The sequence below is a fragment of the Anomalospiza imberbis genome, chromosome 2, assembly GCF_031753505.1.
Source record: "Anomalospiza imberbis isolate Cuckoo-Finch-1a 21T00152 chromosome 2, ASM3175350v1, whole genome shotgun sequence".
NCBI lineage: Eukaryota > Metazoa > Chordata > Aves > Passeriformes > Viduidae > Anomalospiza > Anomalospiza imberbis.
In genome coordinates this window covers 35,496,892-35,519,700 of record NC_089682.1, presented here as the reverse complement: position 1 = coordinate 35,519,700, position 22,809 = coordinate 35,496,892, and the positions used below count along the sequence as shown (strand labels likewise).

Here is a 22,809-nt window from a genome sequence, read left to right as displayed (position 1 = left end):
AAGGCTGTCCTTATGAAAGCACCTCACGCATCTGGCAGGTCAGCTACTTCCCTGCAGAGCCAGTCTGCATGATCCCACAGTGTTTGCCACCTTGGTGACCCTGACACCTATGCAGTACAGAGCCTGGGGTTCTGCTGCTGCTAATTCTGTACCAGAGCATGCAGGCATAGCAGAGCTCATGGGACATGAGCTGGCTTGGGTCCAGTACTAGTCCTGCTTCCTCGGTTCAGCAGTGTGCCTTCTGCAACAAGCCTTGCCCTTATTACTTTGTGCATGGCTCCAAAAAGGTGCCATGACTTGATGGGATCAAGGCCAGAGCTTTGAAGTCTGCAGGGCTCCCTGGTGCTGCATGGGCACAGTGATTTGGGTCTTCACTGGCAGGACATCCTCGCACCCCCTTTCGCTGTGTGAAGATGTTTGCAGTATCCAGGGGGAGCAAAAGGAGGATGAGTGACATCAGGAGATCTGCCTCTGGCTGGGGAATCCAGAGAGTTCATCCCAAGGTGCTCTCAGGTGTGCTTTGTCACCTGCCCCGGTGCCAGCTATGCCTCAGTACTCACACCCCCATAGCCCCAGCCCAGCAGCCATCATCACCCTCCTCTCAGTGGGCACTGCCTGGCTCGGAGCCTTCTCCTTGAGTTTCCATCAGCTGCCAGAAAAGCTCCCTCTCTTTTGTCCCTGGTGGCCAGAGCTCACATTTGGCAAGCAGAGCCCAGCAATCCTGCGGGAAGGCATGCTTAAATAGAGGAGCTGAATATATCTCCTTCCTCATCCAGCAATTATTCTGCTTCCTTTCCTCGTTCCAGGTCCCCAGCCTGAGTGCCTCTGCCTCAGCGCACACTGGATGCGCTCCCAGCAGCGCTCAGCCCCGAGTGTCAGCTGGGAGCGCACGCAGCCACAACATCAGGCGTGATCCCTGATCCCAAACAGCACCAGCTGTCACCACCTCAGCCCTCTGGGACTCGGCGGAATGGGGTATTGCTAGTGTGCACATTCTGCCAGCCCCAAGCCTCAGAAACCCACCCAGTAATGCTGTGCATTGCCCAGCAAGCCCCAGTCCAAACCACCATCCCAGCAAGGAGCAGCTGTGGTCACCGTGCTGCCTGCCTGGGGACAGGCTGCTGGCAGAAGGAGGGGTGACCCTTCTATGGCTCAGGGAAGCTCCTGGCAGTCTCTCAGCAGGCCCCTGGGCAGAGGACTCGTCCCATCCACAGGTGCAGAGATGGCCAGCAGAGCTCCCAAGGGAGATCCAGTGACATGCATGGAGGGACGAGTGGCCAGGGCAGGCAGTGTGCACTCTGTGGGACGATGCACAGAGGGAAACCTCTCCTATCAAACATCTAGCCTGAAATAGTCTGAGTGACCTCATATGGCTCCCAGTGTACTCCAAGCACGTGGGTTGATGCTAAAACTATGCTGCTTAGGGTAGGAAAACCTGGTCCGCTTCCAGTATGTTTCTGGAATATTCTAGGAATATTGCCACTTTCTCCAGGTGGGACTGGGTTTGGGCCTGAGGGAAGGAGAGGAGATAGAGGAGGAATCAACCTGCGCTTCTCAAAGCCGTGCAGCCATCCTCCTGGAGGCAGGGGTAGTAAAGGGAGGACATCCAGACAGGAACAAACTGACATCTGGAGCTATCTGCCTCCATAACTCTCTGTCTCTCCAGTACTTATTGTTTCTACGACAGGAGTGATTAGTGCCCCCACCAAGGTCAAGGCCTCCCTGTACGAGGCACCGGGCAGGCTCAATGAGAAACAGCTCCTGCCCTGATCAGCTGAACTGCAGAAGAGACTAAGGGCACGGGAAAGGGGGACAGAGGTGGGAAATGACTTGCTAACCATGGCACAGGCCGGGACAAGAGCTGGGATCACAGACATGGGTTTCTCCAGCTCCCTTCTGTCCCTCTCCCCCAGCCCAGTGCCCTTGGTACAGAAACCACACAGACGCTCCTCCACAGCTCTGTGGAGCTGCAGAGTTAATGAGTTAGGTCTGTGAATTAGTTAATTTCCAGGAGCGGTTCTTTCATGACAAACACCACACAGCAGGCATTTTACATCTACAGCTACAAGAGCAGCCTCTAAGCCCACAACCCTTTGTCAAGAGTAAAAACAGAAAACAGTCACAGTAGATGGAAAGAGACAAGAATAAGGCAAGGGCAGGGAAAGATGGAAGCACTACAAGTTTTGCAGAAGAACGGAGGTTTCGAAAATGTCCAATTATCTCCAGAATCTGCCTGCAGCACACTTGTTTCAGCAAGATGGTAAAGAGTGTGGCTCAGGGCTACACAAAGCCATCTCTAACAGTTACTGGGATTCAAACACCTTAGACTCATTACTCAATAATTAGGGAGCCCATCCTAGCCTAGAAGTCACATCATGCCACATTGGCTGAAGCTGAACGAGGCCCTTGTGGGATCATCCCACTGGGATCAGGGGGACCAGCAGCGTGGTGGCCTTACCAGTGCTCAGGGCCCCAGAGGTGAGGAACAGACAAGGCAGAGGGAGGCAGCTTCGAGCAGGGCCAGTGCAGAGGGACAACAGCTGCAGCCCCCAGAGCCCCTGTGGAGGAGGGATGAGGAACACCAGGGCAAATATATCCTTGGGGAAGGATTCCTTTTAGGGAAAGGGAGGTGATGGGGGGGCACTCAGAAAAAAGGGCAGCTCCACCCATAAGCACAGCTGTGCTGGGCCAGCTCAAAGCTCTGGGCAGCCCTCTAACCTGTCTCCAAGTGCCACGGGAGGAGATGCTGGAGGACAAGAGCAGCCTTCCCAAGGACAATCCTCCTATCCTGGGCTGAGCTTGCCAGAACAGGGGTGGCAGTGGGTGCACAGCCTGTCCACGAAGAGCACCAAGTGGGCACGAGCAGGGCTGTGGAAGGCAGTGCTGCTGCACAGTTGTGGTGTACAAGAGGCACAGGGGAGCTGCGACTTTGGTGAGCAGTGTTTCCATGGAGGGGAGCTGGGGAGGGGTGGCAAAGTCACTGGCAAGTGCCAGGCAGTGGAAAAGAGGGAGACAATGAAGATACTTTAGAAAATAATGGAGGGGATTGATGAGGAATGGAGCAAAAGGGAATGGTTAGGTCTCTAGAAGATAACACAGTAGCGAAGGAAGAGGCTTTGGTGACAGGTGGTGGTGGAAGAACAAAGCAGAATAAAAGAGAGGCGGTGTAAGGAAGAGAGCGTGAACACAGTCAGGCTGAAATGAGAGACTGAAATAATGGTGGGGAGAGCACCCCTCAGACACCCTTCAGAAAGGAGGTGACAAAGTGAAAAAGGAAAAACAAAACCCGTAAAATGCAAAGGGAAGAAGTGGGTATTTTATCACTGAGCATGAGGTGATGGCTGGTGTGCAGGAACCCAGTGATTGTAAAGCACAGGCAGAATGGCAAACTCCTCTATGTGTGCTTGCACACCACAGGCACAGATAACCTGGGGATGCCAGGACTGCCTGTTAAATTGGGCTGATGCCCAGAAGAATGGCCCACCACCTTTCCTACTGTGTTTCTGGGCTGGGCCTAGAGCTCAGGCAGCAATCCACCCCAGGCAAGAAATCCTGTGTCAGTGTCCCCCTGCTTCCACAGCCTGCTGGGGAGGAACCTACTGATCTGTGTCTGGGGATGCCAGCCTTGGAAGCCCAGGAATCCTGCCTGCAGGGAGCCAGGGTGCTGGAAACATCAGGCTGCTTTGTACAATAAGGAGGTTCATCTCCTCACATTGGGTACTCTGCCTTTTCCTACACTGAAGGCTTAAAATAGCCACAGGGAGACAACACCAACACTCTCAGGGACTGCCTGGGCTCCCCAGGATAAACGGGAGGCTGGTCTCAGCACACAGAGAGGAATCCAAACACTGTATCTGTGGTTGTGGTCCCTGCTTCAATGCTCTTACAAGGAGCATTTTATGTATTAAAATAAGATTTTCCCTGTAGCTTCCCTTTTAACACTGCTGGCTGCTCAGCCTGGAAAACGTGACTCAGGAAGAGGCTGTGGACATCTCCCTGAACATAAGGGCAGAGCAGTGAACATCAGAGAACAGGAATCACATCCCTTGTCATACAGACACCACCCAGGAAGGCCAGCCTGCCGCTGCTCTGGAGGAGGGCTTGGGCAGAGCAGGGTTTGTGTGCTCTGCCACATGCAGCCCTTCCCTTTCTTGAGAGGATCAAACACATCATTTACAGCTGTGATTATCAAAGCCAATCTTTTGGTCTCATTGGTCAAACTGGGGAAATCTCCCAAGTGCTTGTACTGCTAAAATAAGATCTTGTTCAGTGGAGATTATGCAGAAGCATCCTCTTTCCAGGCACATTTTGTTAGCAAGGGATTAACTAGGAATGTTGACATTTAAGTTGTTGTCACTGCATATTTGAGGCTGAGTGTACATTAATTACAGGGCAGCACAGCTCCCAGCCTCAAAGTTCCTTTTTGAACAGAAGAAGGAGCCAAGGCTGTCCTTCCCAGTGTGTGAGAGGGGTCGGAACTATGAGGTGCTCCAGGAAGGATTGATTTCAAGGGGGAAGATCAGGGGACAAGGGGAGACAGTCTGGTGCTACAGAGGCAACCTCAGCTAACAGCGTGTTCAGGTGAATGGGGCAGCGTGCACTGATGGCAGAGACTGTCATTTCAGGCATCATCTTTTCATATTTAAGGAATTGGGCAATTACTATAGGTTCTTTGATTAGTTCTTTGATAAATATGGCAGAACCATATTTATCTCCAAAAGAAAAAGGGGGAAAAAAAAAGAGAAAGGATAATGTCACTTCAGCGACTTGGTTTGTCCTCTTGTTGCTTGGATGGCAGCTAACCTCCAGGGCCATGCTCCCCTTTATCCAGCCTGGGCATCTCAGATGACTCTGAACTAAACCGGCTCAAAATATCAGTACAGCCATCCATCACATTTCATTCACGCTGGATTTCAAATCTCATTATGATCCAAAACGGCACAGGCAGAAATCCACCGTTTTGTTATTGTCCTAGTATTTCCAGCACGAATGCATCCAAAATACCACAAGAGCAATGGTGCCTCGGCACACGGACATATGGCAGGAACAGAAAAAGCTGCTCCGGTGCAATTGTTCAGCTCCATTTCATGGAGAGAGCTGCACAGGGGGAGGGCTGAGTGCCGGGGAGAGGAACAGAGAAACACGCCAGGCTACACAGAGCTGACAGAGGCAGCAGGACGAGAGGGAGAGCAGGGCAGCGAGAGACGCATGCAACTCGAGGGGAGAGACAGCAACAACGGCACGCACCCCCGAAGGAAACGAAGGAAAAAAAAAAAAAAAAAGGGAGTGGGTGTAATTGGAATGAAAATAAAGGGGGAAAGGCGGAAAAAGGTAGGAGGGAGGGAAGGGAAGGAAGGGAAGGCGAGGGATGCGCGCTCGGGCGGCGCGGGAGCCCCGGCCCGCCATCGCCCCCTGCGGGCCGGGCGCGGAACTGCGGGCGGGAGCCCCCTGCAGGGCGGCAATGCCGAGTCCCCCCAGCCCGGGGGTCCCTCCGAGCCCCCCAGCCCGGGGTCCGTCCGAACCCTCCCCATTCCGGGGGTCCCTCCGAGCCCTCCCCTACCCGGGGGTCCCTCCGAGCCCCCCCAGCCCGGGGGTCCCTCCGAGCCCCCCAGCCCGGGGTCCGTCCGAACCCTTCCCATTCCGGGGGTCCCTCCGAGCCCTCCCCATTCCGGGGGTCCCTCCGAGCCCTCCCCATTCCGGGGGTCTCTCCGAGCCTGCCGCCCCGCCCTGCCGGGGACCGCTGCTCAGTGCGTTCTCTGAGCCTGGCGGCCCCGCTCCTGCAACCTTTCCTTCCTCCCTCCCTCCCGCCGCTTGTCAGAACGCTGTAGCTGCTAGCTGCTGCCCCAGTCTGCGAGGGAGCCCTGTCTCCTCCATAAGAGGAGCTTTCTGGGTAGATGAGACCCTCCTCGAGTGGCAGTGAGATGGAGAAGCAGCTTTTGAGGAGAGACTCGGGGAGAGCTATGTCCCCTGCACCACCGCCAGGCAGTGAGGAAGATGCTGCCGGAGAAAGACGGGCACAAGCTTGCAGCCCACAGCAGTGGCAGACCTCAGCCTGCCCCCGTACCTTTGCTCTTAGCACATGTAATCCAAGCACAACCCATGGGATCCTCCCGTGGGATAAGGGTCGCAAAACCCTGGCAAAGGGACTGGGGCACTGTGCTGCGAAAGGCCACCAGAACTGATCAGCTTGTGGAGAGGGACATCCTCACTTCTGAGGATATCATGGGGTGGCCATGGAGGTGTCTTGAATCTTTAACCAAGTAGTACAAGCTTCGTGCCTTTTTTTCCTTCCCCCCGTGTGCAAGGGACTGCCACATTCCTCCTCGTCCTCCGTCAGCCTGGGCCGGGCGCTGGGAGCCCTTGGCCGAGAGCCGGGCGCCGCAGCAGCGGCGGCAGCGGGGAGTGTTTAAGTGCCCCCCGGGGCCCTCTCGCCTGGGCGCAAAGTGGAGAAGCAGCTGCCTGTTTACAGTGGGAGGGTGCAAATTGGCCTTCGGGGAGAGCCGCAGCGCGCATTTCCCTGCAGCTCGGCTTGGGCGGGAGCGGGGGGAGACCTCCAGCTGAGGAAAACAACCAGGAAGGCGAGTATCTGCCATTTCCTAGGGGGAAAGGATTCAGAGGAGAACTGTCTGAGTCTATTAACTGATGCTGGTTCCTGTGGAGAGATGGTGGCACACCGGTTTACTTCAAATAGTCTGTTTCCATCTCTAATACCACCTTCAAGCATTCAGACCCAGACACACAAAACTCCCTTCCTGCTACCTTCTGCGGCGCGTCTCTCACAGAGGATTTTATTTTCCTAACGGGAGACACGGAGCAGGGTTTGCAGTAAATGAAAAGAACCGTGTCCATTTGCATGGTTGCATAATCACGTTATACCGGGATCTTTCAGACTCTGGAGAGCAGAGAGAGAGAGAGGGAGAAAGAAAGAGAGAAAGAGAAAAGTGGGACGTCATGAGCAGGAGCTAAAAGCCAGATCTCTCGATGAGATCAAGGAATAGATGTGAAGTCAGTCAGATGGAGAAATGTCTGGATAGCTCTTCGAAACAGTGAGAGTCGCAGGCTTAGCTCCGAACATAAACAAAGCGAGATGTTTCTGGGGGTTGGGCTAGGTTTTGTATAAACTCAGTTTCCTCTTCCATCATTGAAACCGGATGAGAAGAGCAGCCTGTAGCCAGGATCCTTTGCCTCTCTGCTGAGGGCTTACACAGGGCTCGATTCCCAGGGTGCTCAGGCCAGGACCTTTCACCAACATCATATTCACTGCAGAGTGAAAGAAAAATCACTCACTTCATGCTGCCGAATGAGAAGCTCTATTTCCAGAATACACATTTGCCTCTTAGTAAATGGTAATTTACCAGCACTGGCAATATTCCCTTTTGGATCCCCTGGTGACTGTTGATTAGTCCAAGCCTCAGCCCAGGGTCACCAGAACCTCAGCCCTCTAAGAAAGAAAGCTTCACTCAAAATACAAATGCTATTAAATCAAAAGGACAAAATTTCACAGAACTAAAATATTCTCTGAAACAAAGGAAACTAAAACTGGACAAGTGTAGCTTTTCCTTTATAAGGACAGGAAATTAATTTTGAAACCTAGCATCACTCATTTACTATCCTGTTACCCTAAAATTCCCACCTCCTGTTCCTTACTCCATTATTTGTTCTGATGTCAGTAGTGGGAGCGTAAGAACATCTCCATAAACGTTTCACGGTCCACTTTGTAACTCAAGTACTTCTGTGAAATTTTAAAAATCTAGGACATTTAGCCATCCAAACCATTTGAAATGTTTAACCATCTGAAGGATTTCTCAGCTGCTTCCTGGAGTGCGAAGTCAAACATTGCCTATCCTGTGGAAAAGGGAGAGTGGGAGGACATGTTTTTTACATGTTGTACCTCTTCACCTCCTTTGCACAGTCTGATTTCTTGTGCACTGAGTAGTTAACAGATAAAGTATTTAAAGGAGATGTATCCTCAGCCAGAGAGGACAAGGAAGCAACAGGTACCCAATCTAAATTAACTGTCTCACCCTTGGGAGCAAAGCTATCATCACCAGTCCCAAACTTGTTATGAGGAATAAAAGGCTAAGCTGAGAGGCACAAGACAGCCTTCCCTCCCCAAGCAACCTGCAGCATATGGCAGCAGGAACCTGCAGGATTTCCAGTGGCACAGAGCATGACTGCCAGGGGCTGCCTTCCCTTTGATGCCTGGACCTTTTTGCATCATTTGGGAAGTGTGAGGAGGCAACGGGCAAAATGCAAACCTAGTCCACTGTGCTCACATTAAATTTCTCAACATGCGGTGTTTAGTGCGAGTGGGAATACTGTCAGACATTGCCTCTAGAGGACACGTCCCTCCGTGGGCTTGGACTGCTCAGAAAATCCTGCATTCCTCCCCCAAGCCAGACAGCTCCTGGTTGCCTGTGTGTGCACTGCTGTGCCACATTCTGCCTGCTGCAACTGTACCATGAAAATTGGGGCATTTATCTGTACCTCTGTGCTCCACATAGACAGTTTAGCTAAGGACATCTCCTTTCACATCCTTGCCGCAACTGTGAGCTCCCAAGAGAAGCACCTAAACCTCCCAGGGACCATGAAGAGTCCCAAGAGTGGGACTGGAAAGGAAGCTGAGAGGAATACAGTGCCACAGAAGGGATACCTGAGATACCTGTAAATGAGCTTGTGGATGCTCTGGAAGAAGACTAGGAGCTCTGGGAGCTGACTAAAACATACATACAGATGCTGGTTGCAGCTGCAAACTACTTGACATAAGCCACTACACACTGGCAGTGGAAAGTATGGGTCTTACAAATTCTGCAGAAAATATATTGCAAACTTGTTGCTTCAGATGTGAGGGAACAAGTTATCTGCAAGATAAAAGATGAACAGGACCTTTGCATCAAATTTCCTGCTAGTTTTCTGTCTGGAATGTCAGGAGGAGGAATGACACAGTATTTTTTAATTATGAGAATGTTCATTTATGGCCTGGACTGTGCCACATACACCTTACACGCTACAACAGGGATCAGGTACTAAGTAGAGAAAAGCTTCAAGCAGGACCCTGTAAGATGAGCAAGGAGCTAGCCTGAAGTTGGGAAGGGGCAGAACTGGGGAGAGAAGGTGATTTACTTTGTCTCTGCTTGCTCAGAGGCTTCTGCTTCTTTTGTGGCTGGGCATGTATTCTGGATGGCACCCATGAAACAGGTACAGAAGGGCAACCAGGAACAGGTTCACTCCAACTGAAGCAGGATCCCTGTGGAGAAAAGCTGTCTGAGCAGGAGAGCTCCAGCAGCAGCAGCAGAAGTGTGGAGCTGCCAGGAATTGTTGGTGGCTAAGCCTGGCATTAGAGAGCAAGGAGCTCCAAGCCACATAGCCAGACAAATCCTTCCTCACTGCAAACTCACTGTGCTGTTCAAGATATGCAAGTGCTGTAAACACCAGCAGACAGCTACCAAACCATCACAAGCCATGACAGCCAGCAGGGCCACTCTGTGCCAGGGTGAAACCCAGTGAATCAGAGCTGCATGATGCCAGTGGAGGGAATGGTTCCCGTGTTTCAAAAACCTTCGCAGGTGCAGCTGGAACAGAGGGAGGCAAATAGTGAATGCCTGTGGAACAAATTGCCAAGGTAATAACACTTGGGTACACTGAGGCAGCTCTAAAACTGAGCATTTTCCTCATCAGGGTCATTGCAAGGATACCCAAAACTGCTAGGAAGAGTAACACCTGAAGGGAGACGTGGTATGGAAACCCTCAGAAAATGAGTATCATTGTCAAGCTTTGATTTCCCATTCATGCAAAGATTTTTTTTTTTTAATCTACTGGCAAAAAATAATCAGTGTGGAGTCAGTGGGAATACCCTGTGGAAAAAAACAAAGCAGTTTTCTAAAGGAGTTTACAAATAATTGTTCAGATCTCCTTCAAATTGCCATTGAATCAGAAGAAATAAATGGAGCTACTCAGATTTGGTAAGGAAGCGATCCTATTGTTTTAATGTGATTTTATTTTAATGATGTTGGAAGATGATGACAAATTGGCTCCCTCTGGTTTGGATTTTTCCAGACTGGCACAGGACAGATGCAACAAATGAAGAACGCCAGTAGGACTATAAATGGAATAGAACTGTAGTTCCTACACTCCGCTATGCCTGTATCTCACATACCAGAACCAAAAAAAAAAAGGGGGAGGGAGTTATGGAGTTAGGGCTTGTGTTCTTGTGTTAGTAAATTTAGGGTAAGATACATCTCAGAGCACTGCAAACCCTCGGGGCTTAGCATTAACTTGAAAAAAATTACCATATCTCTGGAAATGCAGTGCTAAGGGCACCCAAAAAAAAAGTGATTTTTGTCATGCAGTGCCACTGCTGACCAAGAGCATGATTATAGTTCGGTCATTCTGACATTGGAAACCAAGGACACTTCCCTCTCCTGCCAGCCACCATAGTAATTCCCAGTGGCAGTGGGAATCCATCTCTGCATTTTCAGATATCTGCATCTTTGGTTTAACCTTGAGCCTGACTTGCAAATTTTCTATTCACAGCACATCAAACAGTTACTTCCATCCATCCACAACAGTTTTCTATGAAGTTTACATTTTCATCTTCATCAACACCTTTTCCAAAGATGTGCATTTCATACGAGGTGAGTTCTGCCTTGTCAAAGATCTCATGCTCACTGATTCCAGCCTGTCTCAATATATACTCACATATGTATTTATTTCACTTAACCTTAAAGCAAAGCAGCTCAGCTTTGTTGTGTAGACGATCCTCATATTTTCTTGGTTTTGAGAATTTGTATACAGATAAACAACATTCAGGATCTGACATTTCACTTTGATTGCAAGTTGCTGTAATTAAGAACCAAAGCTTTATGAATTTTAATCATCAGCTGTAAGTGGTACATTATCTCTAGTTCACAATGAAAGCAATCAAGTGGACAAGATATTTTTAGAGACATTACTGTGGTAATATTACATTAAGTAGTGGTTAGTACACTATTTTCACACCCAGTGATTTCACACATTAATGCGGCTATAGATCAGCGTTAATGACAAGAGAAAGTTATTTTTCAAGTAGCATGAGAAGGGTGGTTAAAAGAGCTGCTGGGGATTTACACTCCAGCAGCAGGAGGGGCACCTCAGCGGGGCTGCAGCTGAAGATGCTCCAGCAGCAGGGGCTGCTGCCACTTCTGCTGGGAGACCGAGGCAGGAGCTCCTGAATGGATACAGGTTAATGGCAGGGGCAGCATTTCCTCCCTGCTCCTCGGGAGGGAAGAAGGGACAGGAGGGGAGAGCAAGGTAAAGTACACCGGTGCTGGCACTGAACCTCAGAGCTGGTGAGAGGAGTAACACACCACATTTGCCCAAGGCTGCAAGACAACATTTCCCCCCTTTCAAAGAGGGCACAGTAAAGAACAAATCAGAAACACCCTACGGCTTAAAGGTAAAAACAAAAAAAATCCCAACAGGGAGTCTGGCACATTTTAAAGTTTCAGTGTATGCTACTCCACGTGGATACAATGTTGTCTAGATAAAACTGTAAATACAGACATCTCTTCTTTCAAGGCAGGAGAGACTAATGCACAATGTACAGGGCCCCAAAAGGAGCACATTTAAGTATTATCGTCCTGCTGAAGGATGCCAGTTCATCCAAAAATTATTTGCCTGAAACTAAAACTAATTAGAAACACTGTTCTGGAAAGGAGAAATTCTTCCTTCTTCCTGGAGTCTCAGATCTGGGATAATAGAAGCTTCAGCAGCCTCACCCCAGACCTGCAGGCCATTTTGTTTTACTGCAGAGGTCCTATGGGGATGGCAGGGCTGGGATTTGGAGAGCTCAGCAGCCAGCTGTGCCAGGGAGAGAGAACACCACGGAGAGCTGGCTGTGTGTCACAGTGGCAGACAGCTGTTGTTCACTGCATCTTGGATCCTGTTGGAAATGCCCTCAGAGAAAGCCAGTTCTGCTCCATACAAGGTGGCACTCAGGGGCTGATGCCTCTGCAGTCAGAACATGCTGATACCAACATAATTTGCAGCTCCAGTCCAAACTGCCTGGTTACAGAGGCAGCTGTTGACAGCAGGAACTTTCTGTGGCATCCAGATGCAGTGATGCCTCTTCTGCTGCACTCCCTCGCACAGCACCAGTTACACTCCAGTAACAGGCCAGCCCTCAAATCCAGTCCAGAATTTTTGTGTCAGTGTAGAAAGGTTGGACCACTGATGCTCTGGGATATAGAGAAGCGGTATGGAAATATCAATTAGACTTTAGGTACAATTAAACTGGCCTTTTCACAATCTTTGCCTTCTTTTATTATAGGATAACTCAAGCAGCTCTGTCACAAAACATCCTGAAGTAGGAGCACTAATTTCTGTACTCCACAGTAGGAGAGGAATCTCATATTTAAGCAATAAATAATGCCCTCTGACCTACTTGTGCACTGAAGAATGATTTCTTTCTCAGGATCCTATAGATGCCTTCAGAAAGCAGCATTAACTGCATATCAGGGCCTATTAGACAGAATATCCACAGGATATCCTATATCCACAGAAGTGTCACTGCAGTGCCCACCAAGACTGTACAACTTGGGGAAAAAGAATGTTGAAATAAGATACAAGACAGAACAGGAAATATTTGACCTGAGAAGACGAGAAAAATACACACTGTTAATGCACCTTACATAAAATCCTGTATGCTGCTTGCTTACTGCCCAGCTTTCCAGGCTCTGCTGGGTTGTCTCTATGTGGAGAAGACATCAGTGCAGCAGCAAAGCTTTTCTTGATACACAGCCTCTGTCTTCTGTTCCAGTCCCATTTCCCTACACCCCGTAGAAATGCACAAAGAATGTGGTTTCCCTGTACAGAAATTGGAGTCTGCCTCTGGAGCAAGCTCTTGTTCCTTGCTAGGCAATGCTCCCAGATCTTCCCATGGACTTTCCAGGTGGCAGCTCCACAGCTCCCTATCACATATTTTCAAACAGGTCATTTGAACTAATGGTACCTTGTGTCAGGGCTGTGGCTTCATTAGTGTCCTCTCCCACTATGGGAAAGAAAATGAAATTGCTTTTTCATTAGTTCAGATGAGGGATGATTTATATATCCATCTATGCCTGTAATTAAAAACATAATGATAGGAAAACACTAACTATGATAATAGAGGATGAAGTGTCTAACAGAGTGAGAGGTTTCTTGATCATGGATCCAGACCTGTACACATGGAAAGGTGTGCACTTACATCACACAGGGCTTTCTTCACGGCCTCCTTTTGCCTTTCCAGACTCAGTTATGTGTAAAATGCAAATTTGGCATCAGCTGGCACATGCAGAGGTGTCTCGGTAAGTCTGAGAGACACAAAGAACAGACACTTTTCTCTCATTCCCTTACATCAAAATGTGAATTCCCTTCGTTGGACTTCTGTGCAAACTGGGGCTGAAGTCAGTGCACTGTTCCTGATGATGCTACATATGGATGCTCAAGAGGAATATGTAAGAGTGTCCCCAAGACACACAAAATCGCTGAGATGGGAAGGGACCTCTGAAAATTGGTTCAACCCTGATCAAAGATGCTTCAATTAGAGCAGCTTGCTTAGGCCTATATCCAGTCAGATCTTTAATATTTTTATGTGAAGAGACTTGGTAACCTCTCTGGACAACCTGTTCCAGTATTCAACCCACCATCACAGTAAAAAAAAACAACTGTTTTTCAGATAAAACTTCTTGTGTTTCATCTTGTGCCTGTTGTCCTTTCACTATATACCACGGAGGAGAGTCCGTCTCTTGTCTTCTTTCCATCAGGCATTTATGCACATGGATAAGATCACACCCATCTCCAATCTGGACAGTCCCAGCTCTCTCAGCCTTTCCCCACCTAAGAAGTGCTCCAAGCCTGTAATTATTTTCCTGGTCCTCTGCTGGAACAGTTCATGTTCCAGTATTTTCCAGTAGCATTGGCATTTTGCTTAGAACTTAATGAGATTCCCTCTGGCCCATTTCTCCAAGTTGTTTAGGTGCCTTTGAACTGCAGCAGAACCTTTTGGGATAATCTGCCTTCTACACAGTGTCTTCCTGATACCAAACAGTTGGAGGCTGGCTTAAATCTGGAAGGTACAAGGCATCACCATCTTGAAAAATTCAAGCCTTCCTGTTGGCCATTTAAATGTCTAAGCACCCTTAGAAGTATGTTTGAAAAGGACTTAACTACATGCAAAGCACAGTGCCACCAGTACAAGATCACTGTGCAACCCAAAAGTCAGAAGAACCAAACCATGAGAGCTTTTTGCAAAGTAATAAAACCTTAAAGGAGTTTCCAAGCATTCTATAGAGGTCATGCCTGTTCCAAAAGGCTTGAATCCACAGTTTTGTGGGATTTTGTTGTTGTTGTTGTTTGTTTGTTTGTTTGTTTGTTTGTTTTTCCCTTCTCTTCAACAGTCTGCTGAGACTATTTCTGTAACACTCCAGCTTTAAGGCCAGGAGGTGTCTTGTCCTGCTAGGTGTCTAGCAGGGTACCATAAATACTTAAAGAATTTCCTCGAGCAGATCATCTCCCTTTAAATGTTTATGGACTTTATGGCTAGAGCACAGATTCTCTACAGTCTGTGAATAAATTCTGCTGTTAGGCATTCTGTGCTTGCCCAGCCTTTGGAGACTTTTCTTAGTAAAATATTGGAAACTTGGAATGTTTCAAAATATGAAAAATTATTGTTCTTGACTGTCAGTTGGAGAAGAGGGAAATTTCATATCCAGGGAAGTTACTGCTCCTTCTCCATCAAACAGGAAACATGCATCAAGCAAGATTTTTGTAAAGAACTCTCTCAGAACTTGTATTGGTCAATATTTTCATTAATGACAAGAATGAAGAAACAGAGGCTGAGCTTATTAAACTTTTAGATGTCACCTTGTTGGGAGAGGCTGCAAATATGCTGGAAAACAGACGTAGTATTCAAAACACCTTTGATTTTCTGAGAAAGTCTGTGAAGAAAAAAAGGATGGAACTCAAAAAAGACATCTAAAATGCTACAGTTGCTTAGGAAAAATCAGCTATTCAAATGTAGTAGACAGGGGCAGGATTGGCTACATGGCAGTTACCGTGTCAACATTGGAAGGCAGGACTTGAACTCAAGGAAAGCAAGCCCAAAATGGGCCCAACACTGTTACAAGTCAGAGCAGGCTCCATCACAGCATGTCTTTAAGAAAAGGGCAAATGTTGGTCAAGAATGGCAAACAGGGGCACCCATGCTATCGGGTAGAGGAACGGACTAGAAGACATCCCAAAGCACCCTTCAGTGCTGTTTTCTGATTTTTCAGTGATATTATATTTGATAAGAAGAAAAGTTTCACTGCTTGTTTCAGACTGGTGGGTCTCTGAACCTGTACCCCTTTTAAAATTGACTTAGTTCTCTGATGATAGGAAGTGACAAAAAAAAAACAACTTCTGCTTTTGGAAGTCTCTTCCAGAAGCTCTGCTCTCTTATCAGCAAAAGCATTTCTCCAATTTTCTACCTCAAGGGATTCAAAAGCAGTTTTTCTCTTGACCTTACAGCCAACGTCATTTAAAGAGTGTAGGGAGATGCAGAGTGCAGTGGAAGACTAAGTGTAAAAGAGAAATTCAGCTCTGCTAACTCTTCAAGTCAATGAAACTGCCATAGGGATTAAGTTAACCTATACACTTTCTTCATGGCAAATTGTTCTCAGAAACCAGGTTGGTCTCTTTCCTCAACTCATATAGACATGAGTGCTGAATAATCCAACAGGTTTATAGACCAAAAACTGTGCCAGACCTGAAAAGAAACTACTATAAGCAAGACTTTGTGATTTTTTTAAACCACATTTTTTTAAATCCCAGAGTTGTGGTTTGAATTTGCTTCTCCCTGATTTAAATTCAAACTTTAGCTGAACCAGATAGAACATTCAAAATGTCCAGCTAAGAGGGCTATCACTGTGAGGGTAAAGCCTAATTTTGGGAAGACATGATCTAGTAATGCTTTGGAGACCCTCTATCCTATTAAATATGGAATAGGAAATTGTCCATATTACTGCCACTTGAGACCCAGCTCTTATAAAGTTTGAGGAAACTAAACTAATCACCATTAGAAAACAAGGGTCAGTAAGTGATAATTAAGTAGCTTGGGGATCTATTTAAAAACTTTAGAAATCAATGTTTACACTGTGTAGTTACAAATTAGCTGCAATGGGCATTGTTAAGGAACCATTTTTATACAACAAACACTGAATGCGTGCACATTAGAAGAGTTCTCCCATGATTAGAAATCACAGCACAACTCATTTTATCCCATCCCTAAATTAGAAACTTAATGCCTCAGTTTATTAGCAGAAGGAAATTCTATTACATTCAAGCAATGCTAGGACAGAGAAAAGCACGAATTTTGTGCAGCTCTGCAAAAAAAGTTGTAACAAAGATGCTCACAATTACAATTCCATGCTTCAATGATTTAACAACTTCAATGACTTTATGTCTGTGGAGTCACAAACATCTAGGAATTCTCCAGCGATGATGGTCTTCAGGAAGCAAAGCAGCTGCAGCAATGACAGTGGCAGTGACAAGCACTGGGACTTTAGGAGGAAACAAAGCCCTCTCAATGCTCAGCACATTGTACCTGAACACGCCTTTTGTTGCTGGCTGAAACAGCATGGAAAAACTCCCATGTACCATGTTGTTCAGGAATGTCTCTAACCAGGAACCCCAAGGAGCTGTGCATGGATCATTGTCTGAGCTCTGATCGGTGCTGTTCACACAAGCCTCTGCACAATGGCACCTCCTCCAAGAGCTTCTGAAAGGTACAGCTCCCCAAAGCTTCCCTAGGGACACAGGTTCAACTACAACCAGATAACAGACACCACAAGTACATACAAGGTGTCTGTTCCCCTAAGAAATGTCCTGTTGCCACAGATGTCCTCTGTTCCAACCCATGTCCTCTGGAGAACCCATCCCATGGTTAGCAAAAAGCCCATTAAAATGCTGCTTACTTTTCTAGACTACAGCCACTCTAAGCCAACACCACCAACGTGGAAGGCAGCGATTTACACTTTCCCAATGGCCTGTGGAATTTGGGAAACATGACTCTATTCCTCCATAGCATGCACTGCCTACAACAACCCCCTTCACGTGATCATAAAGTCTCCACAGAGCACACCCCATCTTCAGTTGTTGAGTCTCCCTGTTACTGTGCATCTCTATCACTCGTGAAACACTGCCAATCCCAGGCTACAAAATCACACCATGTTTTTGTTCCACTTTTCCTGTTTGCTTATCTCAACAAACCCACCCTCACTGCGATATCTGTTTCTGCTAGCACAGATGTGACAATCCACTGCAACTGAGTAGTGCCAGGAGTGCAACAGATTGACACGGCCCCCTTCCTGGCAGAGTTTCGGCGTCTGTTTCCACTGCTGTGGTAAGTTTAGGCACCGGGGATTAGCTGGGATACACATAAGGTGGCACTGACTTGCAGTCCATTGACAGACATGTTGTTATGAATATAAAATCCACTGTTAAGAGATACCAGGGACCTGCTCCCTTACAAACCTGTAGTGTCTTCCCTCAGAGACTACCCTGCAATATGAAAATGGCTGCTCAGGATTCCCACATCAAGCTGATGCCAGCCTGCTTCTCTAACTCCCTTCCAGAGGGTGAGTGTTTTCCACCAGCACACACTCCTCCATTTCACATTGCTTGTATTTCTGACTATTGAGGGAGGCAGAGATGTCTCACGCTGCCTTCAGGCTCTAAATGGCTTTCCGTGTCTTTATTTTCCTGCAACACTTCAAGGATCAGTTTTCTTCATGCCTCAGAGAAGTGGCATCTAAATCGTTTTAAACTGAAACAGGGACAGAATAAGCTGTGCAAATCATTTTCTAGTAGAACCTTAATTACATCCTGCAGTGTCTCGTCCTGAGCAAACCACCAGCAATAAAATTCTGCATTTCATTTTAAAACCGACAAGGCTGGATTTTTCTATTTTGTTTTCCCCATTTGACATATCCATAATCTAGCCTGGGACTTTGTTCCACAGAATTTTTGTCAAAGGCTCTAGAGAGTGTGCCTGCAACTACTAAATCTTTCTCAGGTTCGCATTCAATTTGCAAGTTATACATCTGTAGCTAAAGAAAGAGACGTTCTGTTTGCAGGAAGGTGTTTGCCAGATCCCCAATGGCAATGGCAAAAAGTGATTTATGATCAGTTTTAGTTAACATGGCCTCTCAAACAGATTTTTAAAAGTCTTTACAGCCATGGCCTAATGCCAATGCTTTTTCTATAGGAATGTGCTCAATTTCAGCTTGTGATGATGTCCTGTGACTCAAATGCAAAAGCAAATGGGTACAAATATTGAATATATCCTCTTGATGAGACAAAGGGCTTTTTACTTTCCAAATATCACCCCCCCCCCCCCACCATGCTCCACCACTACAAATTTGCCTTTTCCAGTTTTTGGTTTGTGCAGGGGTGCTGGTGACTTTAGTCCCTCAGTTCACAAGATGCTCACAATTACAGTTCATGCTTTGATAATTTAACAACTCCAGTGACTTAATGTCTATGGAGTCACAAACATATAGGAAATCTCCAGTGATGGTGGTCTTCAGGAAAAATAGTAGCTGCAGCAATGACAGTGGTAGTGACAAGTGCTATGTCTTTAGGAGAAACCAGAACTCAGTTCATCCTTCTGTGCAGGAGTCCTAGGTTTTCTTAATTCTTCCAAGAAAGATGGATTTATCTGTACTGTTTTTAAGGGTTACAAATAAAAAGCCTTAGATATATTCCTGGCCCAATGTTTATAAGTGTATTTACATACTCAATTCACACTAAATAGGTGCCCTTCTTCCTCTTTGGGGCTGCCAATATGAAAAAAAAAAAAAAATTGTGACACTGTCATCACTGTCATGAGCACAGGAATCCTCTGAAACATACAAATCCCTCAAGGGATGAAACCAGTGCAGTTCTTGCATCTTCTCCCAAGCACCAGATGTAGTTGGTTTGTGTTGCTCACACAGCATGCACAACTACTTAAACTTTGACCTTGAGCTTGAGCTACAGATGCCTTTCCCACTGTTTCTTGGAAGCTCCATTGTTTCCTTTGCCTTGACAAATCCTCAGGCTGGGTTGAGGGCTGGGATACTGACTTCCTTCACTGGCACACTCTGATGGGATTTCGTCAAAACCGAACTCTGGGGTCTCCAGCATTGTTTTGCCCAGTCCAAACCTGAGGTTCTGCAGACCCTGCAGAGTCTTAGTCTGAGCCTTCATTACTGGGTGTCTGTTCTGGCACTACACTTCTCTGCAGTGCTCCAGTTGCTGTAACGCTTTTATAATTCCCCTCCTTTGCATAAAATAATTGAATATTCAATACCAAACATCCCCAAGCCATGTACTGCAGCTGTGGCCAGCCCTGAATCCTGACAGCCACAGTCCAACACCTCCACAGGGCTGCATGTTATGAGACACAGCTCAGAGCCAGGGGAAAAGAAGCTCCACAAAGATCTCACCAACAGGAAACAATTTTGACTCTCCAGAAGCTGTGTGGCTTCTTATGAGAAAGACTGGACCCATCCCCAGAAGCCTTGGTAATGTCAATCGCAGGTTTTGAAGCTCAGCAGCCTGTACATCTTCTTTCTTCCCTCTGCTGAGATGGCCATTCTCCACAGGAAATATTCACCATTATTTGAGGAATTCAGGAAGCCTAGGACTTCCATTTGGCACAAAAGGATGAATTAAAGGAGAATAGCCCCCACTGCCAATCCTGCTCAAGCAGATAGCAGCAAAGAAAAGCCAGACCACAGCTCTGAGAGAACATGTAGGAAGTATGTTTTCTTCAACTCAATATTAAAAGCAGCTTGGAGAACCAAAGTCTTTCCCGAGCACCCTTCTTCTAACCTATGTTGAATATGTAAAGCAAGGACACCAGATTTACAGCCAAGAGATTTTCCACTCCGGGCACATGGAACAGGATGAAAGTAAATTTGTGGGTGTTTATGCTTGATTTGGCAGAGAAAAAAAAAATGAGGGAGGGGCTGTGTTTGAGGGAGGGTATCAAAGATCAGAGCCAGATGCTCCTGCATAGAGCTCTGGATTTACAGGAAATTAAGAAGGTAGAGAAGGTGAGGCAAAGGCTGTGTTTGAAGTGAGAGTCAAGGGGTTCTGAGGCTTACAACCATCCAAGGTGCTTGGGGGGAACTACAGCACATGCCAAAACCACACCACAGTGGCCTGGGGTGCTTTCATTATACAAAGCCTGGGAGAGCAGAGGCTGTAAATGTAGCTTCAAAAGAAGCTTCATCTTAAAGTCTTAGCTCTCAGGGCCTATTAAACATTTATGCTGACTACCACTCCTACTATTTGCTTCAGAGAAAGCACCCGAAATAACCTTTGCTACAGAGTGAACTACTACAGCTCTACTGGCTGAGTAGGAGACTTAGCAGAGAGCTGTGAGAAACAAACAGAAATGGTGTTGGAAGAGTGTGTTGATGTCTCTATTCAGTCAGCCAGGAAAGAAGCAGGAAAATCTGGTCTGGAACCTGAGAGGGAAGACAGAAAACTTTGCTAGAACTAATGGGTGGATTAGTGATGTAGAAAAGACTGAGTGAGACCAGTGGAGGCAAATATAGATATTTAAAAGTATTGACAATTTTTTTGGTTTTACCTTACTAAGGGTCACACTTCTGGGGGAGTCTTCAGACCAGCCTCTAGTTGGATCTGTGGCCACTGAAGTTCTAAGAAGGACTGTAGAGGAAAAGAAAGAAAGCAGACACCTATACAGAAATTAAAAGGAAGACAGAGGATCTTGAGGAGAAGATGAAAAGAAGGGATTCATTTTCCTGATTTGCTTAAAAAATGTTTGGCCATGCAACAAGGATTTAGGATGAGACAGCCAGAAATACTCAAGGCTTTCACTCTAGGAAGTTGTTACTATTAATAGCAGATAATACACAAAGATTCACTTTTTCCCTCACAGGGACAACCCCAGTAGAGTGCTGTGCTGGCACTAGCACCTTCCAAGCAGGTGTTCAGAAAGTCCCTCGAAATGACTTATTTCAATGGGTGCACACAGGATCCCGCAGACTTTGCCTGTAGGAGCTGCTGCCCTCCGGTCACACAGCCAGGGGTTGATCCAGTATTCACTTGGGGCCTTGCACAGAGTGAGCAGACTTGGTGCCTGGATTTTATCAGCTCTTGCAAATTCAGTAGAACTACTGGTCTCTGGAATTTAGCAGTTCTTGAGAAACCTTCACTCTCCTTGTCAGCACATGCTTTTCCTCTTTGGTCTGTTTTTTGGTAATTGTTTCTCCACCCAAATCTACAAATCCTTACAGGACCAATTCAGTTTCACACAAAAGAGGCCTTTATGACTAGTGGAGTTGGAGGCTGCTGTGGCTAATCAGAGTTCACTCTATAGAAACGTAGTATAAATGTGGGTCTTTCCTATTAATGAGCAACCACTGCTCTTCTTCCTGAAGTCCGAAGCCACCAAGCTAGGAAAAATGAATGTTTAGTGTTCACATTTGAATATACAGACCCTATGAAGATGGGACAGACCTTCCTGCATTCAGCCTCGGGAAGAAACATGGATTGACTGGTCTGGATTCATGTTTGGATGGTATCTGCTTATCCCCAGCCCCTCTGACCTACGTTGATTTGGGTGGCTTATCAGCATGGGTATTGCATCTAGCACCCAGCTGATAAGCCTGTCTCTTGAAGGATGGCCAAACATGACTGAGCTGACCCAAACTCAATTACCAGACACTAAGAGGAGGGTAGCTTTAAATACTGCATTCTTACAAACCATTTTGCAAAGTGAAAGTCCTACACATTATGTTGATGGTGCTCAACCACCGATTCTCAGTTCTCTTCTTTCATAGAGCCATGGAATAGCTTGAGTTGGAAGGGATCTTTAAAGATCATCTAATCCTTGAAGGACATCAACCTGTTGGAATGAGTCCAAAGGAGGGTCACCAAGACAAACAACTATGGGGCTGGAGGAGCTCTCCTACAAGGAAAGGCTGAGAGAATTGGGTTTGTCCAGCCTGGAAAAAAGACAGCTTAGGGGTGACCTAATTGCAGCTCTCCAGTACCTGAAGATGGAGAAGGACTTTTTACAAGAACATGTAGTGACAGGACAAGGAGGAATGGATTAAAACCAAAAGAGCATGGGTTTAGATTAGACGTCAGGTAAAAAATTCTTTACTGTGAGGGTGGTAAGCCACTGGAACAGGTTGCCTAAAGTTGTGGATGCCCCATCCCTGGAACTGTTCAAGGCCAGGTTGGATGGAGCTCTGAGCAGCCTGGTCTAGTTAAAAACATCCCTGCCGATGGCAGGAACTAAATAATGTTTAAAGTCCCTTTCAACACAAACCATTTGAAGATTCCATGACTCCTTGCCGTCCACAGCCCTGAAGTTGCAAAGAAATTTATACAAATCAGTCTGAACCTTTACATAGTAACGATGAGATTTGTGACTTTAGATGTTCAAATTGAATCAGGCCTTGGCAACAGCGAGTGGTCGGGGTAGAAGAAAGAGCCTCTTACAGGCTGAACCAACTGCTTGATGAATCCAGGCGTTTTGGGGGAAGTTCTCCCCCAAATCACGGTAAACAGTGTCAGATTCATTTGGGGAAGTTCTCCCCCAAAAACGCCCGAAGGGAGCGAAGGCCGGCACGCAGGCACCCAGACCGGTGCGAGGCTGGCGGGACTCCTGAGGGCGGAGCTAGGAGGAAACTTGGAGGGGCTATCCCAGCTGCGCACTCAGAGCAACTCCGGGCAGCGGCTGCCCGTGCAGCACGGCCCCATCTATCGCGACACCGCGACACCGCGATA

At 47.0% G+C, this 22,809-nt stretch overlaps 1 long non-coding RNA gene across 1 annotated transcript; it reads right to left on the bottom strand.

Moving 5' to 3' along the window:
* Positions 1–6,638: 6,638 nt before the first annotated feature.
* On the bottom strand, positions 6,639–22,575 carry LOC137468672 (uncharacterized). The gene is made up of 3 exons (XR_010996100.1): positions 21,829–22,575; positions 7,356–9,247; positions 6,639–7,260 (listed from the first exon to the last, which is right to left on the bottom strand). It is a non-coding gene; the product is annotated as an uncharacterized lncRNA (long non-coding RNA).
* Between the last annotated feature and the right edge of the window lie 234 nt (positions 22,576–22,809).